This window comes from Antechinus flavipes, chromosome 4 (genome assembly GCF_016432865.1).
Source record: "Antechinus flavipes isolate AdamAnt ecotype Samford, QLD, Australia chromosome 4, AdamAnt_v2, whole genome shotgun sequence".
Taxonomy (NCBI): Eukaryota; Metazoa; Chordata; class Mammalia; order Dasyuromorphia; family Dasyuridae; genus Antechinus; species Antechinus flavipes.
This window is the reverse complement of record NC_067401.1, coordinates 200,494,774-200,516,050: the sequence shown is the minus strand read 5'-3', so window position 1 is coordinate 200,516,050 and position 21,277 is coordinate 200,494,774. Positions and strand designations below refer to the sequence as shown.

Sequence of the window (21,277 nt, the reverse complement as noted above, 5' to 3'; positions counted from 1 at the left end):
ACATTTGGGCTGAATTCTTTAAATTTACATATCCAGAATTTCTTTTGAGTTACTTCAATTCTGCTTTTCTCACTGAGCATAGCACCTTCTTTGATGTGGGTATGCTATTCTTGGACATTGCCAATGTTTTCCATGTCACACCATCAATTCTAAAGCTCTTCAGAAAAACCTTGAGAGTGTCCTTATATTGCTTCTTCTGACCACCATTTGAATTTCTGCATTGTGTGAGTTCTCCATAAAATTGTCTTTTAGACAAGCTTACATTTTGCATTTGAACAAAGTGATCAGCCCATTGCAGTTGTACTCTCTGTGGATTGGAAAGCCAAAACACAGCCAAAGCTAGAAAGGCGTCCTAATATTGCAAAGCAAACCAAAAGAGACCCTAGGAAATGGACCTGAAAACCTAATGCTTAATGAAAAAAATTCTCCCATTCCCAGACACTTGCAGACTACAATGCCATTCCCTGCTGTCTCTTATACAATAATTATACTTTTTTCTTCTTCACAACTTGAGTTGTGTCTTGTCTTTTGCCCAGGCTAATATCTTCTTTCCACTATATCATAGTTCTGGTAAACCCAGTTTAAAAAAAAAAAAAAATTCCTTTTAAAGCTTTCCCGATTATTGCGCACCTTACACCCTGTTTTATAATTAATTTGTTTGTAAATTTAATTTGTATATTTTCTACAAGTAGTTTTACTGAGTGTTTGATCTCTTTCAAAAGACTTACATCTACTTGTCTATAGCTAGATGTATGTATCTCCAAGGCAGAGACCTTTCATATCCCATTAGAATGAGGATCCCTGAGTATAGGAACTGTACTCCTTCCACTGAGACTAGGAATAGTGCCCCTTTTCTGCATTCCTCCAAAGAAATAACAGGGTGCACAAAGAGCAGTCAGAAAAACTAACAAACACATAAAATCTGCAATCTAATACTTTTTGTGTCCAAAGGAAAATGTTATCTGTATGTTGCCCTGAAATGAACTGGGAAGATGAGTTCCCTTGGTTGTGGTCTGTGAAAAAGGTGGTAAACATCCGTGTCACTGAGAGCCAATCCTTTTGGGATATTCAATTTCCATCTATTTCTTAAATCCACATTGATTTTACTGGACAGGACTGTGACCCAATTTCACAATGTGAGGAATTCTCCTTCTCGCATGGTGACACACACTTTCCCCCAAGAATGCTTGGCTTTTCTTTGAGGAATTCTTGTATATTTGGGATTCTTGGAAACAGGACAAAGGCTAATGAATTATTGGCTCACCACAGGTCTGGAAACCCTCTAGCGCTCACAGGAAGAGAATCAGAGTAATGAGAAGGAGACAGAAAACAGTGAGGAAAGGGGAGGAACCAAAGAAATGGAGTCAAGTTGTTAAAGTTAAAGGCAATAGAGGATGCTATTCTGTCATAGAAATCGGAAGTATTTTACTCAGGGAGAAAAGGCTGGTGATTATCATACTCTTCAAGCCTCTTGAAACTATAGTGGTATAGTGGAATAGTGGCTAGAGTACCAGGTCTCAAGGCAGGAAGACGAGTTCAAATGTGGACTAAGATTTTTTAGCCATGTGACTCTGGGCAAATCATTTTACTCTGTTTGCAAAATGATTTGGAGAAGAAAATATCAAACCACTCAGTATCTTTACCAAGAAAACTCCAAAAGGAGTCATGAAGAGTTAAATTCAACTGCAATGGCTGAACAACAAAAATCCGACCCTTTCATTTTATAGTTGAGGAAATGAGGGCTAATTGAGGTCAAATGATTTGCCTAAGATTCAACAGATGTAAAGTCTCAGAAATGAGATTTGAATCCAAGCCCTCTGATTACAGAAATAGTGCTCTCAATTTCTAGCCTCATGAAAAATAGAACAAAAGGGATTGAGAAGATGAGCAAAAAGAAATCCAACTTTGAAAGGGAGGAATATGGTGAGGAATGCTTTGATGATCTTGGGGATGAGCAGTAATTGAAAGGACATGCCAACTCAGATAAAGTACTGTCAGCTGAAAGTGAGTTAATCTGACAAAACCAATGTTCTTTATCAATGTCTCATCCCTGATCTTCTCCAGTCTCATCCCACCCCCAGGCTCTTTGGTTTCATGTCATATTTCTCCACAATTTATCCCCTTGTGCTCTCACGATGCTCTACCTAAAAGTGAAAAATTAAACTATGGATTTTGCTTCCTAATTAAAAAGAGAGGCACCACCTGGCTTCTTTCTGATCTTCACACTCTCTATTTCCTGTTTTCATACCTCAGTACTGATTATTCCACTTTCTTAGAATGCAGTCTCTCTTTATGCCTTTTAATATCCTCTTTATTCTTTTAAGATAATAAAGCCCTATTTTGTTGTTCCTGATTCCTACAAAGTGGAAAATCCTGCCTTACAAACTATATTAAACTACTTTGTATTTATTAGTTTTATATTTATGTGGCATGTGTATATGATTACTTTGTATTTATTGGCTTTATATTTGTTGTGTGTAACTACTTTGTATTTATTGACTTTATGCTGTTTATGTGTGTGTGTTTGCATGTATGTGTGTGTATGTGTACTTATCTTCCTCATTAGTAATTAAATTCCTTGTGAATGTGGATTGTATCTTTTTTTTGTACTTATATTCCTAGCCCTAACACAAAATAGGAGCTAAATAAATTTTTGTTGAGTATTAATTGAATGGCTTCAAATGCCTCAAAATAGACCTTATCCTGAACAACCTTAAATATATCAATCCACTCAATTCTTTCTCTATATGAAACCTTCCTGATTATGAAACACCATAGAGGGAAGAGGAGGTATTTCCTACCATCTCTCAGGAGCTATCAATGAAAAGTGAAAAATAGTCCTAACCCTCAAAGAGCCCTTAGTCTAACAAAAGAAACAGATTCATAGGAGAAGGAAAAAAATACTTAAGATCATAAAACCATTGTAACAAGCATAAAACAAAATATCATCAGTGGAGTCCATATTACTAAGAGAGGCTATATGTTGTAGTAGACAGAGATCTGATTTCTGAGGAAGAAAGACTCAAGACAAAGTTCTGTCTCTTACATATTTTGACTATGTGACCCTAGCAAGTCATGCAAGTGATCGGCGCTCCAGGCAACACTAGATCTGTAAATTGCAAAGAAAGTACCCATTTATATTCATGAAAGATGATTCTCACTAAGAGATGAAATCACAGGTCTAGTTAAAAACAAATTGCTGCAAAGTTACTCAGCTTCAAGCAGAGTTTAATCAAGGAAAGTTTTCTGAAAGTAATATTATTAAGGATCTTTAACAACAAGGATTCTACACCATACTGCTATATCCAAGAGAAATGCCATCTTTTACTCTGTGGCCCAACCCAAAGAGAATAAGTTCTTTCCCCTAGAACATTAGATTTATATAACCTTGCAATAGCAGCAAAGCATAGTGCAGCTCTGGTTACAACAACAAGGGTTTAGGAACTGGGAGAACTTTGCAATGGCAAAGGCAGAAAAAGAAAACAAAACAAAATCCACATGAGGTTTTAATTTTCTGCAACCACGTGAGAACGGCTCTCTAGATCTGAGCTATAAATACTCAGCTGCCATCAGCACAAGATGGAAAACACACACACACATATATGCACAAACACATACATCTGAAATACGTACATAATCCCTCGAGTTTAATGGGGTTCTCGAACATAAGAATGGAAAACGTTTCTAAGAATGCCCAAGTGGGCATTGTGGGCTCAGTCTTCTCAGTCAGATTTTTGTTAGACTGTCCTTAATAGCCTTGTATTTAGGCCTAGTCAAACATACTTGACAGGATTTGGAAAGAATTGATTCCCCATTCTTCATCAGGTTGGAATGTTGTGCTGTCCCTTACTACACTTAGGTCAAATATAATTTTATCAGCTGACACAAGGAAGATCAAGGAAAACTATTTCATATGGAGTCCTGTATTCTCTCAAAGTTCTCCTCTAGAAAGTTGTTCCAGACTAATCTCAACCAATTTCAATTACTCTGTTATTATGTCCCTCTCAATTCACTTTTTACCAGGTTTATTTTCAGAAAGGTAGTTTTAGTGCAGACAGATGAGTGAATTGCTAGTAGGCATCAGATAAGTTCATAAGTCTAGACCAAAAATTTTTTCACTTGTATACTTTATTTTCTAAAGGTTTTTTTTTAATGTGTCTTATTTGTAAGATGTATTTATGAGTATCTTATTCTATTATCAATGTTCCAAAGGCAGGAACTAGAAGATAAATGAAAGCATAAATTCGGGGACTTTGTTTTGTCCTCCTGAACATCTTCACATACCAACTTCCTTTTTCACTAGAATGAATAAATGAATGAGAATAACATTTATTAAGTGCTTAGTATGTGAAAAGCACTTTTTGAAGTCTGTACACAACTCCTTTACTAAAAGCACTGAGTACTGAATAAGAACTTGAGGATGATGAAAATTCTTATTGATCCAGATGAAGTGGAGGTGGGAGAAAGAATTTTAGCCTGCGTTTCAAGTGTCCTGCATTTATACCAAAAAATTTCTGATGCACACACAGGTTATCATGATATATCCAATCCTCAAGCAATCCTTGATACCATCATCCTCATCCCCACAAGCCAGTTTTCCTTCTGAGTGTGAAGAACACAGCATTAAAGGAAAAGATAAGTTTTATTAAAATAACAAGAGAAAAACAGAAATCTTGAAAAACAAATAAGAAAAATAATTGAAAAAGCCTTCCAGTAAATACTCTTCTCCAAAGACTGGAATATAGTCTCCATCTCCATGTCCATCTCTTTCTCTTCTCCTTTCTTCCTCTCTCCTTCCAGTGTGCTCAAAAGTAAGAGCTTCTCTAATGCAAATTATGAATTCAGATATGGCAACTTTTTACATCTAACCCCTGAAACAGGTATCCTTCTTTCCCCTCTTTCCAAAGCAAACAATCCACACTGTTTCTGGAATCTACAATTGCTTGCCAATCTGTTTTCTCAAACATTTTGTGGCAAGATTGTCAACATTTGACTGTAGGAAGATCCTAGCTGAGCTCAAGGTATAGATGGTCCTTCTAAAATTCCTTCTCAGGAATTCATACCATTAGCCAATGCCGGGATTTCAAATCAACTCTAAGGGGGAGTTTTTAAGGACAGTGTAAGTACAGATAGAAAATATAATTTTCTTCAGTGTTTGCAAGTCACTTTACACATCTCATTTGATACTCATAACAACCCTGTGATAAAGAAGCTATTATTTTCGTCTCCATTTTACAGATGAGAAAATTGAGGCTAAGAAAAGGTATATTCCTCCTACTGTTTGTCAGGCACTGGGTTGCTTAAAAAATAAAAAAAAAAAAACAATTATTATCACATTTGACTCTCACAAACACTTGCAAGGGAGTTACTGTTCTGATCCCCATTTTATAGTTGAAACTGAGACAAACATGGTTGTTTCTTATCTCAATGGCACATAGTTAGTAAATGCCTAAGGTAGGATTCAAACTCAGATCTTACTGATCCCCAAACCACTATACCACCGGTATATTTTCCAGAACACTAGAAAGATCACTGGTGTACAGGTTAGAGAATGTGAGTTCAAATCCTGACTCTGCTGCTCACTATCAATAAGAGCCTGGGCAAATTACTTTACTTCTCCAACTCTCAATATCTTCTTCTGTAAAATGAGCTAAACTAGATAACCTCTCAGGAAGAAGTAGATAGCAGAGTGGATAGAGGGCCTAGACTCAGGAAGATTTCTCTTCCTGAGTTCAATTTGGCCTCAGATACATCTTAGCTCTGTGATCCTGGACAAGTTACTTAATCATGTTAGCCTCAGTTTCCTTATTATAAAATGAGCTGGAGAAGGAAGTAACAAACCCCTCTAGTTTCTTTGCCAAGAAAACCCCAAAAGGAATCATGGAGAGTCACACATGACTGAAAAATGACCGAATAACAACAACAAAAAGGTTCTTTCCAAGTCTAAATCCTAGGAATCTATTTAACAAACTACATAAACTTTTTTCTTGGATTTGTCTTGTGATTTCATTGATGTAAGAGGTTTCCAGTGAGGAACTTTCTATATCATTGCAGGTTATAGCTTAACTCCAAATCCAGTTAACCTCTTTTAAAAGAGATCCAGTTAACCTCTTTTAAAAGAGTGACATCCAGGGCAGCCTTGGTTGTCACTCTTTTAAAAGTTATAAGAGATGATAAAGAAATAAAGAAGTCATCAGATTGTCCTTCAGAAAAATTCATCAGGGCAAGTTGGTAGGAGAGGCAATGTTAAAAGAACACTGGCTCTGGAATTAGAGGACCTAGATTCAAATCTTGGATCTGCTCTGTATTGTATGATCTTGGACAATTCACTTCCCTTCAGTGGGACTGAGTTTTCTCATCGTATAAAATTATTTTTCATTAGATGCCTCCTAAGTTCTCTTTCAGCTCCATATCTATGATCTAGTGAGACCTACTCAAATGCAGATAGATTTTTCCATGTCCCTGCCAGAGGTTTTTCTGTCTTCTTGTTAAAATGGAGTTGCTTAAGAAGAAAATGCTTGTTTGCTTTTGTAAATTTTAAATATTCAAATGTATTTTGGAGGAGAAAACTTTTAGAAAATTTTATCAGAAGTTTGGTGTTCAATCATTTTTGGGGGGGAGAAGTTGGTAGGGGAGCATAGGGTTGCTTTTTGTGCATTTTAAATAATATATAAATAGGCATTTTTAAGTGATCACAATGCAAAAGTTTGGATGGGTGTTCCTCCACCAAGTCCCGCTTGAATACCCCATCATGACCTTGGGTTTCAGAGGTTATGCCAATGAAACATTATTACATGCTATGATCATGCTGGGAAAGCTTTTGATATGCTCCCAGAACTAACACTGTTCTATCTTCTGTGAACCAATCCTACAAAATATAGAAAGGCTCATCAGCAGGAAGCCAGCCATGTGGAGATGAAATATCTGGCCACCAGCACCCTCAAAATTAAATAATATATATATATATGCCATCTATAATCTTTAGTTTACTTGTTGGTGGTCTAAATGTGAGATCCTTGTCTATTGGCCAAAAAGTTAAAATACAACTAACTAAATCTGAGCATGTTGCTTCCCTATACAATAAACCTGCAGCTTTCTATGATCTCTAAAACCACAGTAAGACTCTAAGCTCCTCTTAGTTCTTAAAGTTTTTAAAGATCTTCACAATCTGGTTCCAACTTACTTTTCCATGCTTATTATACCTTATTCTCTTTTCCACATATCATGGTCCAGCCAAATCTTCACATATGATACTCCATTCTCTGTCTTTGTTCCTTTGAACTGGCTATCTCATATATCCAGAATATACTACTACCTTACTGAGCTTCTTAAAATTCCTATGTCCTTCAAAACTGCTCAAAAGACAACTTCTCTGATATCAAGAAATTTTTAATCAGGGATCTAAGAACTAGCTTTAAAAAACATGCTTTGATAACTGTGAATATTGAGTATAATTATTTTCCTTTGTAATGCTATGCATTTTATTTTATATGTTTAAAAACATAGGCTTTAGGAGATTGTTAAAGCACAAAAAAGGTTAAGAACTCTTGGTCTTGTTCTGCATCTTTGGGCTACAAGTACCCTGTCCACAAATTTTTATATACTTATTTGTGTACATATTCTCTCTCTTAATACAACATAAACACCTTATTGGAAGAACTGTTTCATTTTTTCTTTTATATCTTGAGTTCCTACCACAGTGCCTAGCATATAGTACTTAATAAAAATTTATTCAATGAGTGCTCATGTTAGTTTTGACATTTTAACTAATGATGAAACCAGAACGAAGGGGGAAGTGGCAACTGAGTAGAAGGACAATTCAGCTTCTATTTTGAAAAATAAAGAAAAGTGTGGCAAGTCTTCACTATATCATGCATCTCTAAGCAAAAAAAAAAAAAAAAAAAAAAAAATCTCAGGACATCTGGTCAACTCATATGGTAGAACTCATGGTAAGTGTTTGCATAAAGACCACCATGAAGGTAATGGCAGGATATGTACCAACATCTGTTGGGAAGAATGAAAAGATAAAGAAATTCTACAAAGAACTCCACAAGATACTCCAAATTTTATCGGTATATACTTTGATACTCATTTGTTTGAGTTCAAAAATAGGAACAGGTAGAGATGGCAAGTAATATATTTGAAAATGTAGATCAGGAATTTAAAAAAATAGAAAGACAAAAGACTTTGTACTGAAGATGTTCACAGAAACCTCATAGCTGTATATCATTAATACTTTTTTTGAGGAAAGAATCTACATATAGTAGGCATGGAAAGTGTTAAATAACATTAGCTAAAATCATTCACACACACAAAAAGAAATTTATTATGTTTTTGACACAAACAATAACTCCTTGCTGATGTGTCAGTCATTTCCAAATCATATTTATGTGCTACTATAATATTAGAGATAAGATAAAAATTGATATAAAACTGGAATAAGCAATAAAATGTGAAACAAAGATATGGCATAGAATTAAGACAATTCTATCCTCTCCCATTTAAAGACATTATATTTGATGGGAAAAAAAGAAGATATGGATAAAAATGACAGAAAAATGACAAATTATTTCATATAGAAGTTGAATGAAAGAAAATTAGTTGCTCTAAGAGATAAAAAGAGGCTAGTAAGTCCCTTAGTCAGCAAATACTTGATTTATTTGATAAATGAAGATTTATGACAGCCAAAAATGGAACCAGTTTAGAATATGAACTAGTTTGTAGAATTTTATGGAAGTGAATGATTGAAGATATATTATGAATACCATTGCCTCATAATACAGAACAAAGCAATAGAAGGTAAAATTGCTTTAAAGAAAGTTTGATGAGATACTTTATAATCTAAGTTATTTCAAGGGCATTTAAGGATAAAAATATAAGGACAAGAAACAGAAGAAAGATAGAATATATCTGTAAAGAATTTTTTTTCAGCATCAAGAATAGTAGAATCCCTATATATGAGCTGTAATATCTAATTAAAACCATCAGCTGAGAGTTTCTTATCCCCCTCTCCTTATTTTACATCCCTTTGGCATCACCCAAATTTCCAAGATATTAGGCTCAAATTTGCAAGACATTATTATTTTTTATTTTTAAATTTTATTTTATTTTTCTTTTTTATTTCTTTTTACTATTAACAATGCCATGTTCTAATTATTCTATTGATTCTTCATAAATAAGTCTAGAATAATTAAAATTGACTTTTCCTTCATATGACTCTCTCAACTGTTTATATTATTTTTGTTTGACATCAATGCTCTAATGTTTGATGAATATTTTTTTTTTGGAGTATCTCTCTGTTGGTATCCTATAGATTTAATAAATCTGGATTTTTGCCATCTATTTATACATTTTCTGGACAATTTTAATTCTTGAAGCATGTTGGAGTTTTTAATGTCACAACTTTCTAGAAAGTCTGTAATCTTCAAATTATCTCTGTACTCATCTTCAAGATCATTCTAACTTATATAAAATTCATGTTTTTGTTCATTTAAAAAAAATTCTTCTCCATCAAATTTTCTTCCATTTTCAGTTTCTTGGGTCCCAATTCTGCCACTATTTTTTCCAAAACACTTACTACTTTGAAAAGATTGCTATTCTATATTTAGGTTGTCAACTCTCATTTGCTTTTCTTATTTTTCCCTTACAAGTTCTGATATTTGTCTTTACTTCCATTCTTAATGTTTCCTTTAATGGATTTATTTCTCTTTCAATTTTAGAGGGTTTTTTGGTGTTTCTGCATTATGATTTCTGGAAGTCCCATAGAATTTATTTCTATGCTTTCTTTTTTCAGTAGGAATTCTTGAGTCTATAGTATTTATTGCATATGTGTTTTTTTGTCTAGAAACATGTTCATTTTTTTCTTATCATGCCACTCTGTTCATTTATGTGGTGTGACTTTTCCTAATCTTTCTTTATGTTTGTTATTATTATTTGTTAACTCCATTTCATGTATTACTTTCTGCTTTGAAGTGATGGAAGAGAGTTGGCTTAGATATAAACTCTTAATATTCAAGTTTTGGAAGTTCTTATTTCTTTTCTTTTAATTGGTGTTTTTAGTTTATTTAGTGCTTTTAAAGTTAGTTGAAAGGGGCTGCTTTATTATTTTTTAAATAGACCACTCAGCTAGTTGAATACAATGATCTCTCTCTTTTAAGGGGTCATTGCTGAGAACAATTCTGCATAAGTGTCCAGTGAATAGAATGAGAATTTGAAGTGCTGAATAGGCACATTTAGGCATACTAGGATAGTAACTATGCTTTCTACATATTTTCTGTAGGAATTACCTAGTATGGACATTTTTCCTTCCTCCTCTTATTCTCATTCTGTGCTATCTAGCTGCCCCTAATATATAACTTCTTAATGAGAATATTGAGACCCAAAGAGGTAAGTGATTTTCTCAGGTCTATAGAGGAAATAACTGTTAGAGCTGGAATTCAAACATAATTCTTGATGTAAAGTCCAGTGCTCTTTAAAGGAAACTTGAGCTTCCTCCAAGATGATTGATTATTGATCAATTCTTTTAACAATAGTTACATGAATAGATGATAATCATCTCCAACAGAAATAGTGACAATAGATATCCTTCTCTACCAGTATGGCTCTCTTCCAAATGAATGGTGGAGAGTTAACATACAGTAAACATAGATCTGCCTCAAAAAAAGCTTTTGTAATCAGACTCTCTCATGATGGAAATAATATTTCTGGAATGATTTGGTCCCTCTTGTCCCTTTGACTATTCCAAATGAACATAATCATTTGTGCTACTTTGGTTAATTACAAATACTATTGCTATCATTAGAAAGATATCAACTTTTTCCTTCCATTCACTTCAGTTTGTCCCTTCTCTGCCCTTTTCTAAGAAACTAAGTTAGGGTAAGTAACCTTAACCTCAAACAATTTGATTTGGTATATTGATTTTGGTTTATCAAATTTAAATTATAGAGAAGAACTTGACTTTGGCATTTAGTTTGGATTTCTCTCTCAGAAAGGCTTAAAACACAATAGAGATGACCTAGCCTTGGGTCAAAAGAAGTAATAATCAAGTATTCACCACAAGAAACAGTCAGATTTGGCAGAAACAACCTAGTTATGACGTAAATACTGAATTTGAATATAAAGCCAGAGTTCCCAAAGGGACAGAGAGTTGGGTACTACACTTTTATTTGACAGAGCCAACGGCAACTATTTTCTGAGGAAATCCCAAAGGTCAACTGGTCTGTCTATTCCTATCTCTAGATTATAAGCAAGCCTTCAAACCAGTCTCAATCTCAAACATTATGGTAGATCTATTCTCAAGTAAAGTTTTGAGTATAGAGGTACAAAGGTGATAAAGGGCAGGGTAAACATCCTACCTGATCTAGCCATAGTATAACTGCATTTGTAGGAAAATCAGATAATGGCTAGAACACATTCAAGATAGAACATAAAGTTTTATCCGAATATAATATTTAAAAGGAGGAGAGATAAATAAATGAATTTTGTTTTAAGATATAGCCACTAGTCATTATTTAGCTAAAATAATCCTCCAAAGCCCATTATCATATTTCTCCAATGTATTACATAATTATTAAAAGGCCAGAGGAGATCAGAAGACAGAAGAATAAGCCTGGGGAAGAAAAGAGAACACCATCATTTAAAAAAATAGAAACAACAGATCAATAGAAAACAAATGGGTCAGTTAAGTGGCACCATAAGGCTCAGAGTGGTTAGTCTGGAATTAGGAAGACCCAAATTCTAATCAGAACTAAGATACTTTGTAGCCCAGTTATTCCACACAAAGTCACTTAGCTTCTATTTGCTTCATTTTCCTTATCTAAAAAATGGAATAGTAGCATCTATTTTCCAGCATTGTTGTGAAAACCAAATGAAATAATTTTAAAATCTTTAACACATAGTGAACACTATGTAAATGTTAGCTATTATTATTGTTATTATTATTTTTATTATCATATCTAGATGGACCATTTTACCTCAAGGGAGACAACATTAGATAAAATTAATACAAGTTTAAAAACTGTCCAGATAATTCAGGGTTTTGAAAACAGATTTTGGGGGCCAAAATTACCCCCCTCAAAAAATTGTATCTGTAATGCATTTCCTCCTTCTTCTATCCTTAATTATCCCCAGCAAATGTTTAATCTAAGAAAGTTTATGCTGGTCCACCCTAACTCTGGCCAATTTAATAACTCAGGCTTGAGTTTACAACACAAGGGTCATAGATTAAAAATGGAAGGGAATGTGAAGATCAACTAGTCCAATATGTCATTTTACAAATGAGGAAACTGAGGAAAAGAAGTCAGAGAGCTTTCCCAAGGTCACATAGCTAATAAATAGGATATAATAAATGATTTGAATTTAGGGCTTCTGATTCCAGATTGACACTCTTTCCACTGTACTAATGAGACATGCTTGGGCTATAAAATGCAACAAAACAACTTTATTGATTATCAAATTTAAAATGATGTAATTTCTGTTTAAATTAAAAATAAAGCATTACTTTCCATATCTACAGTCACCAAAGAATATAGTAATGCCAGATCAAAAAGGCAGAGCAATGGAAATTATGTTAAAAATTTCCACCAACATTCCCTTAAAGGCGGACCTTTTATGTCTTAGGTAGAAAGAAAGTCAAAAGGCTTCCCCATTCCCTCAAAAGATTAGTCTTATCTACATAAACCAGGTGATGCTCCTATCATAATGGTTTTCTCCTTATCTCCTTAATGAAACAGAAATAAATAAAATAGAAATTCTTTGCATTATCTATCACTTAATATTGTCTATGATGTTGCTAAGCAGTTTGATGGCATAAAGATAGAGAGTGGGAGAGCAGGGTCTGGTCTGGACTCAGAAAGATTCATCTTTATGAGTTCAAATATGGTCAGATACATACAGGCTGTGTAACCCTGTTACATAGGTTAAGTAACACAAGTTAATTAGTCCTGTTTGTCTCAGTTTCCTCATCTTTAAAATGAACTAGAAAAGGAAATAGAAAGTGTTTTTGCTAAGAAAACCCCAAATGGATTCACAAAGAATTGGATATCACTGAACAACAAGGACATTTTTTTCTTGGATAAAATAAAAATTTTTAAATAGCACAAAACTACTTAGCTGAATAAGAATAAATGAATATAAAAATGTAGAACAGTATTATCATTACAAAGAGCCTGGAAAGAAAATCCATTTGTGGATATTTCTACAACTTTTGCCCTAACCAAAAGACATCATCTTGCCAACCAAGTCTCTTAGAACAAAAGCTAGGATATTTATAGTAGCAATATATGGCAGTAAGAGTTGGACTATAAGGAAAATTGAGCCTTATAGAATTAATGTTCTCAAACCATAGACCAGGAGAAAAGTTCCTTGGACATCAAGGAGATCAAATGAGTCAATACTTTTAAAGAAATTAATTCAGGCTATTCATTGGAAGATCAAATATTGAAGCTGAAGTTTAAATACTTTAGACGCCTAATGAGAAGACAGAACGCATTGGAAAAGACCCCCATATTGGGAATGGTTAAGGCAAAAAGAAGAAGAAACAGGATAGATAACGATATGGAAATAATCAACATGAAATTGGACAGACTCCAAAAGTTAGTGGAGGACAAAAAGATCTGATGTGCTATGGTTCTTGGGGTCTCAAAGAGTTGGATACAACTGAACAGCTGAACAACAACAAGAACTTAGGTATGGCACAATATGAAACAAAGATGGAAGCCTGGCTCTCTTAGTTTCTTCTGGTTCTTTTGATTTTGCCTTCAGGTTGATTTCAGGGAGAATTACAGGATTTAAGGGAAAGTTCAGACCTCAGCCCTCTCACATGAAGTTCCTGTGACTATTGAAGATATAGGTAGACAATGAAGTTTTTGACTGGATTTAAAAGGAATTTTCTAATCCAAAATCCAGTAGTTTGCTGAGGTCAGATACTTAAGTCTACCCTAAAGGAAGAATAATCAAAGTAATTTATTTAAATTTAGCCTGGAGTTTCTAGTAACTTTTGCTTGCTCTGGATATGGTACATAGTTCTAAATTGTGTTCTCTACAACCATTAACTCTTTCTTTCCAGGAGATTTAAAATCTACAATACCATAGCAGATACAACTCAGCAATTAGTAATAAAGAGACTCACTAGCTACACTAGTAGATAGTAGCAAAATGCAACTTAGTAATTATAGAGCAAGTAATGCCATACATTAGAGAGTGAAGATAATGTAATATCCATTATAGAACAAAACTATTTCATCACTTGAGGATGGCAGTAAGTCTTCCATGTTAGAAGAGATTTACCCTTCCAAGAATATATACACTGGTCACTTTTTGTGAAATGTCACTGCATGTGAAATTTATATATGTGGCCCAGACAAATATATTTTCTGTGTGTTCTCCTAACTGCTAGTGTTGTGACCCATGGAAAAGTATATCCCATTCAAACAAAGATTCTTTTTTGCCATTTGATTTATAATATATGATTAAATGCCTTTTGCTTTGAACTAATGTGTTCTCTGTCCTTGTGAAAGAAAGTACCTTGTTTGGGGCTACTTTTCTCAACTTTTGAAAGGATGTTGACCTACTAAATACCTCAGATCTGGAATGACTTTCTTGGGATGCATATGGGGAGGGCAGGGGAAAGGAGCAACCAGATATCACTCACACTTCTACTATAACATTTTAAAATTCTTTCAGTTTAAAAAAAAAATTCATTGGGGAGAGAAGGGGAAACACATCTTGCCATTAGATTGCAGGTTTACATGTTCCTTGTCTAGAACATCTCTGGAGAAGTTGGCTATTAGCTAAGTCTTTTAAAAGTTGTAAAGTCATCCCAGGACATAGTTACAGCGAAAACTTGAATAAAAACAAATGTGCACTTCAAAGACATAGACATAAATGTCAATTTGAAGAATCTCTTAGAAAACAGAATAGGCCTGAAAAGTCTATAATTGCATCTTCAAAAAAAGAGCAGTTCTATCTCTGATAGATTTCTTGTTCACTTTGGAATAAATCTGGGAGAAGAGAAATTCAAATCAAATTCTCTATCTTAGGCCCCAATTCTAGAATTGGATTTTTATGTGTGTCTCAACCTTTTAATTCATTAAGTACCAGGAAAGTCTCTTCCATATTTGATTCAGCATTGTTCCCTGTGATTAGTGGATCTCTTCTGCCCTCAAGCCAATCTTCCAAATCCCAAACCAGATAAGAGTAATGATAGCCCAAGGTTACATCTATAGTACTTGGAGTTTAACTTAATCATTCCTTCTTCTCTCAGAATTAGCAAGGCCTAAATGGATCTGGTTTGGTAGTTTATACTGTTTGATGCTATTCTAGAACTGAAGATGTGGTATGAAACCCTAGAAACTTTTATAAATGACTTCATGAACAGAAAATGCGCATAACTGACTTGAGATCCAGGGTTCAATGTCTGTACAATCAATAAGATGGAGAATATTGATATTTGAGGCTTATTCAAAGCGTCATTGTTTCAAAAGTCTTCATCCATAAATATACTTTCACTGGGGCAGCTAGGTGGTGTAGTAGATAGAGCATCAGGCCTAAAGTCAGGAAGATTCAACTTCCTGAGTTCAAATTGCATACAGTTATCAGCTATGTGACCCTGGAGAAGTCATTTAATCTTATTTGCCTTGGTTTTCTCATTTATAAAATGAGCTAGAGAAGGAACTGGCAAAACATAACAGTGTCCATCTCTGCCAAGAAAATCCCAAATGCAATTGTGAAGAGTTAGACACAACTGAATAAAAATAATTTCATTTGATCTTTGGAATAGCCCTCCTAGTTCAGTATTATGTTATTGTCCTCATTTTAAAAAATTTGGACCTGTATTTACAAAAATATAGCGGCTCTTTTCTGGTGGCAAAGAATTGGAAAATGAGGGATGCCCACCAATTGGGGAATGGCTGAACAAATTGCAGTATGTAATTATGATGAAATACTATTGTGCTATAAGAAATGATGAGCAGGATGCTCTCAGAAAAATGTGAAAAGACTACTATGAGCTCATGCAAAGTGAAATGTACTATGTACAAAGTGACAGCAATATTGTAAGAAGATCAGCTGTGAATGACTTTGCTATTCTCAGCAATACAATGATCCAAGTCAACTCTGAAGGATTTTATGATGAAAAATGCTCTCCATATCCAGAGAAAGAACTGATTGTGTCTGAATATAGATTAAAGCATACATTTTTTTCTTTATAGTTTTTCTTTTTTTTTTTTTCAGACAGGAATCTGTTTTCTTTTGCAACATGATTTTTGTGGAAATGGTTTGCCTAAAAATAAAAAGAGAAAATAAAAATTGAAGCTTATGCAAATTTAGTAACTACTTAAGGACATAGAATTAGAAATGTAGATACGAAGTCCTATGTATACTGTCTGAGTCTTATACAGCAGAATTGGGACTCAAACACTGGTCTTTAAGCACTAAATCTGGCACTATCTTCATTAGTGTACATTTTCTCCTAATTAGGAAATACAAATTGAAACTAATTTTGACAATAGAGGAAACAGATCATTCTTTACAGCTGAATGTGAATAGAAGAGCTTTCAGACTAGGGAGACTTAATTATCCAAATCTTAGCAACCAATCAATCAGTAAATCAACAAACATTTATTAAGTTCTGACACAGTGGGAAGACTTCTTACAACTTACTCCCCTCTATCTACTTTATAATTCAGTGACACTATCTCCTCATTCCTCACACAAGATCAACAGAAACTGCATTTTCACTGATTGTGTCTTCAGGCTTTGAATGTTGTCTATCCTTGTATCAGCTTCCTGGTTTCTCTGGCTTCCTTCAAGTTAGATAAAATCATACTATTTATAAAAAGCCTCTCCTGACCTTCCTTAATTGCTAGGCACTAGCAATTTCTCTTTGAAATTGGGTCATCTAGGTGGTATGATGAATATAATGCCAGGCCTGGAGTTAGGAAAACTCATTTTCCTGAGTTTAAATCTGGCTTCAGACACTTTTTAGCTGGCCTAGTCATTAACCCTATTTGCCTTAGTTTCCTTATTCATATAATGAACTAGAGAAGGAAATAGCAAATCACTTCAGTATTTCTGCCAAGAAAATCCCAAATGAGGTCACACAGAGTTGGACATGACTGAACAACAACAAATATCTATAAAATTATTTCCAAATTTATCCTGAATATTTTACATAGTTATTTATATATTGTCTCCCTCTTTGAACTCTTTGAGACTTGAGTCTTTTTTTCTCTTTCTTTGTACTCAAGGTGGGGGAAAAAAAGTTTTGCCTCAGGATCACCTATCTTAACAGACTTTGATATTTTATCAGTGAATCAAATTCATTACTTGGGAACCAGAGAAACATCAATCAATCACTCAATAACTATTGATTAAACATCTCCTATGTATTAGCTGTAGTGCTAAGACCTGGAAATACAAAAAAGAAAGGAAGGAGGGAAGGAGGGAAGGAAGAAAGGAAGGAAAGAAGGAAGAAAGGAAGGAAGAAAAATTCCTGTTCTCAAAGAACTCACATTCTAATAAAGGAAGACAAGAGGCAAAAACTAGGTATGTACAAACAATATACAGGATAAGTACAAAATAATAAAACAGAGATAAACCATTAGAATCAAGAAGGATGAGGAAATGCTTTTTCTAGAAAGTGGGATTTTAGCTTAAGTTAATTTAGGTCTTGAAGAAAGCCATGAGATAGAGGTGAGGAAGCAGAATATTCTATTTGTGGAATAAAGTCAGAGAAAATACTTGGAGCTAAGAGATAGAGTTTCTTGTTTGAAGAACAACAAAGTCACTGTGTCCACTCTTACTGTAGCAAAAGTACTTGAGAGAGGGTAAGCTATAAGAAGATTGGAAAGTGGGAAGGGGTAAGTTAGAAATGGTTTTTTAATACCAAACAGAGAAATTTCTACTTGATCCTAAAGCTGATTGGAAGACACTGCAGTTTAATGATTAAGGATGGATGACATAGTGATGTCTGTGCTTTAAGAAAATCATTTTAGCAATTGATTCAAGGATGGACTCGAGTAGGGAAAGACGCATCAGGCAGAATGACTTTCAGGCTATTGCAATAGACCAAATGTGAGGACATAAGGTCTGTATCACAATGGTAGCAATATCAGAGGAAGTATATTTTGGGCATGTCATAAAGGTGAAATCAGGTCTTGACAACTGATTTCATAAAGGGAGAGAGAGAGAGGAGTCAAGGATTACATCTAGGTTTTGAGTTTATCCTCCATAATAGTAGAGAAGTTTGAAAAGGGTGGGAATATTTGGGGGGAAAAGATAAGGAATTCAATTTTAGACATGTTGATTTTAAAATGTTTATTGGACCTCCAGATGAAGATGTCTAATAGGCAGTAGAGGTGTAGCATGAGATAACTTTTTAAATGAATTAATAGTTTCTAGGTATCACTATCATTATGAGTTAGTGTGCTTATTAATACTCATCTCTTCCCCATCCCATCACATATTCACATATATACAGGGACATGTTACCATGGGGAGACACATGAGCACACAAGTGTCAATACATAAAAGGTTCATTTGGTTTCTAAACACCCAAATGGCAATATCCTCTAGGATTTGAATTACTTATATAAATTTCACTTGATTAAGTTCTCTTATTCTGAAAAAAAAAAGTCGTTTTGTCTAATATTCAAGACAATCTTAGTCCAAAACACTTCAGGACAAAAGTCTGCTTGTCAGAATTTCCTCCACATGAGAAGAATCTAATAAATTTTTCAGTCAACTAATCCAAAGGGTATTAGCTACTAACTCCCTCATTACCCCTCCCGCCAAAATTTTTCTTTAAAAATGCCAAACCAGAATGAAACTTTCTTAGATGAAAGCTGAAAATAATCTTTTCTGTGGTCTCTTGTTTGTTGAAACTGACTACTGCCTTCAGAGAGCCATGTATTGTATAATCCTGACCCAATCCAATTTTTGCCCCTCTTCCACATTGAGCAAAAACATGTTTCTTTCATGTTAAGTCCCAAGGTGAGTGTCTCTTTCTTTAGGATAACCAATCTTCAGAATGAAATCTCTCAAAATGGACACCAAACTGAGAAGTTTAGATAGGGGTGGGAGGAAACCAAGGAAAATGTTAAAAATCTTTACAGATTTAAGGATGTTACTTTTCTCAGATATAATTTAGGGGAAACTTCAAGGATTCTTTCCATTTATTCCCTTGCAGAACTTTTCTTGCATCAATCTGAGTATGGTGGATGAGTGTATAAGGCAGAGGGAAGGGTTAACTAAGCCCAGACCTCAGCAATCTGTGTTCAATTTTGATAAAAATCTTTCTCTCCACCCCACAGCTCAGATACTTCTCTTTATGTTACAGGCTCACATCTTGTTTGGGGCACTGAACACTCCCCGGGGTACCCAGCACCCACACTGCTGTGGGACAGATGTGGCAGAGACATCCAGCCCACTCTCCCCCCACTCAGAACTGGGGACTAGCCTGTGCCAGAGTCTATACCACCTCCCCCTTCTCTGCCTCCTTCCTCTTCTCTTTTTTTCCCTTTCCTTTTCCTTTTTATGCACCTCACAAATTACCTGTCCCTCAGACCGATTCCTTCCATATATAAATTTCAGTGCAAACTCCCCTTAACATCAAACACAAACAATAAAGTTATGCAGTAGCTAACTGGGGATGCTTAGACTTATAAACGCAAGGGGTTTATTCCCAAATGCCATTTCTCCTCCCCAGTCCCTGGCATTCTTCCTCCTGAGTAGCTCAAGTCACAGGGCCAGACTAAAGAAAGCTTCCACTACCACCAAGAGGGGGATCAGATACTGCTCACTCTGCCCCATCTGCAGTCAAGACAACTTGTGCATGGCTGGGAGTTGCGTCTACAAAGAGTTAAAACGGAACCAATCCAAGAAGCCAGTTGGGGACCCTGAACTGGGGAAAAGCCACAGGAAAGTTGCCAGTATTTAGGGGTTGGGAGAGTTCATTTTGGGTTGACGCTCCTGTGACAATCAGGGAATCAGATTTCAAATCCACAAATCTTTCTCTCCCCCTCTCCTCTTAAAGTTTTCCAAAGACATTTCCTTTATACAAATGTGCCAACACGTACACACACACACACACACACACACACACACACAACACACACACACAGCAACAGCAGCAGCAGCAGCAACAAAGTCCTAAATGTACATAGTTTTTATGTATATTTAAGTAGAAACAAAACAGCTTGCCCACAGCAGAGCAATGTTTTCCAACCGCTTTAAAGATTGTAAAAGTTTTTTAAAAGATGTATCCTCTGAATGTTGCTCCTTATTGCCATCTCCTAAACCCATCCTTCCAACAGCATGAAACAGAACAGAGGGGCTGAGGTCATCGTACTCACACTGTGCATCCCATAGCTTCGTCCTGGCTCCCCGATTTCTGTAGTCCTATAATCCACACAGAGTGCCTCTTGTCCTCCTCCTCTTTCCTCTCTGTTCTGTACAGTACTCAGATTGAAACCACTGCTGTTTTCACTTTCAGACCAACCTCTCGCCTCTCTCTTTTCCCTCCCTCCCAGTCTCTGACGTCAGGCTGCCTTGGAGAGATATTTATGGCAAGGATAGTCTGAAGTTTCCCTAGGTAGAGTATTGATCGTAGTTCCTTGGGATTTGTAATTTTCACACTTTCAAACAGAAAGCTTCACAAAGAAGGGAAAAGAAGGAGGGAGGAAACAAGAGGGCAGACAATGAGGGCAACTGCAGAAAACTTTGGCAAGGTACCTCCCAACCCTGTCTCTCTTTTGAAAACACTTTAGGGTCAAAGAGGCAAAAAAAATTCAAGCTAAAATATGTTCCTCCTTAGTATATCTATGCAATGCAGAAAAGTACTTGTTACTAGTCCCACTCAGGACATCCAAGTACTTTTGGCTCCGGGAAATACCCTCCCTTCTATGAATGTTTCCCAGCAAGGTGAGAAAGAAAGACAAGAGGCAAAAGAGAACAGCCAATTGGAAGTTCTGATCCACATCCAAATGCTTTCCCGGTTTTTGCTAAGGAGTGCTTGCCTGAAACAAACATGAAAACAAAGAACTAAACATTTAAGTCCATTTTTATTAAATTGCTCTAAACTCAACACCTCTGATTTTTTTTTTTTCCTGGCGAAATCCTGCTTAGATCTAGTCAGCAATCTGTCTTTAGCATCTGTGGACTCCATTTGTTTGATATTTGTTTGTAATTGTTTATGTTTCTTTGTAAGTGTTTAAAACTTGTTTAAAATTTGATTTCATTCCATCTGTTCCAGCCTTGTCTCCTCCCAAGAGTGAGGACT

The 21,277-nt window shown here is 35.2% G+C and overlaps 1 protein-coding gene across 2 annotated transcripts in view; it reads right to left on the bottom strand.

Annotated features, from left to right (window-relative positions):
- The window catches only part of DAAM2 (dishevelled associated activator of morphogenesis 2), a 137,539-nt gene extending 117,096 nt beyond the window's left edge, over nucleotides 1-20,443 (bottom strand). For both annotated transcript variants that reach the window (XM_051996889.1, XM_051996891.1), the window contains exon 1: nucleotides 20,352-20,443. The gene's annotated coding sequence lies outside the window, so the exon portion shown is untranslated. The remainder of the gene's footprint in view (nucleotides 1-20,351) is intronic.
- Nucleotides 20,444-21,277: the final 834 nt, after the last annotated feature.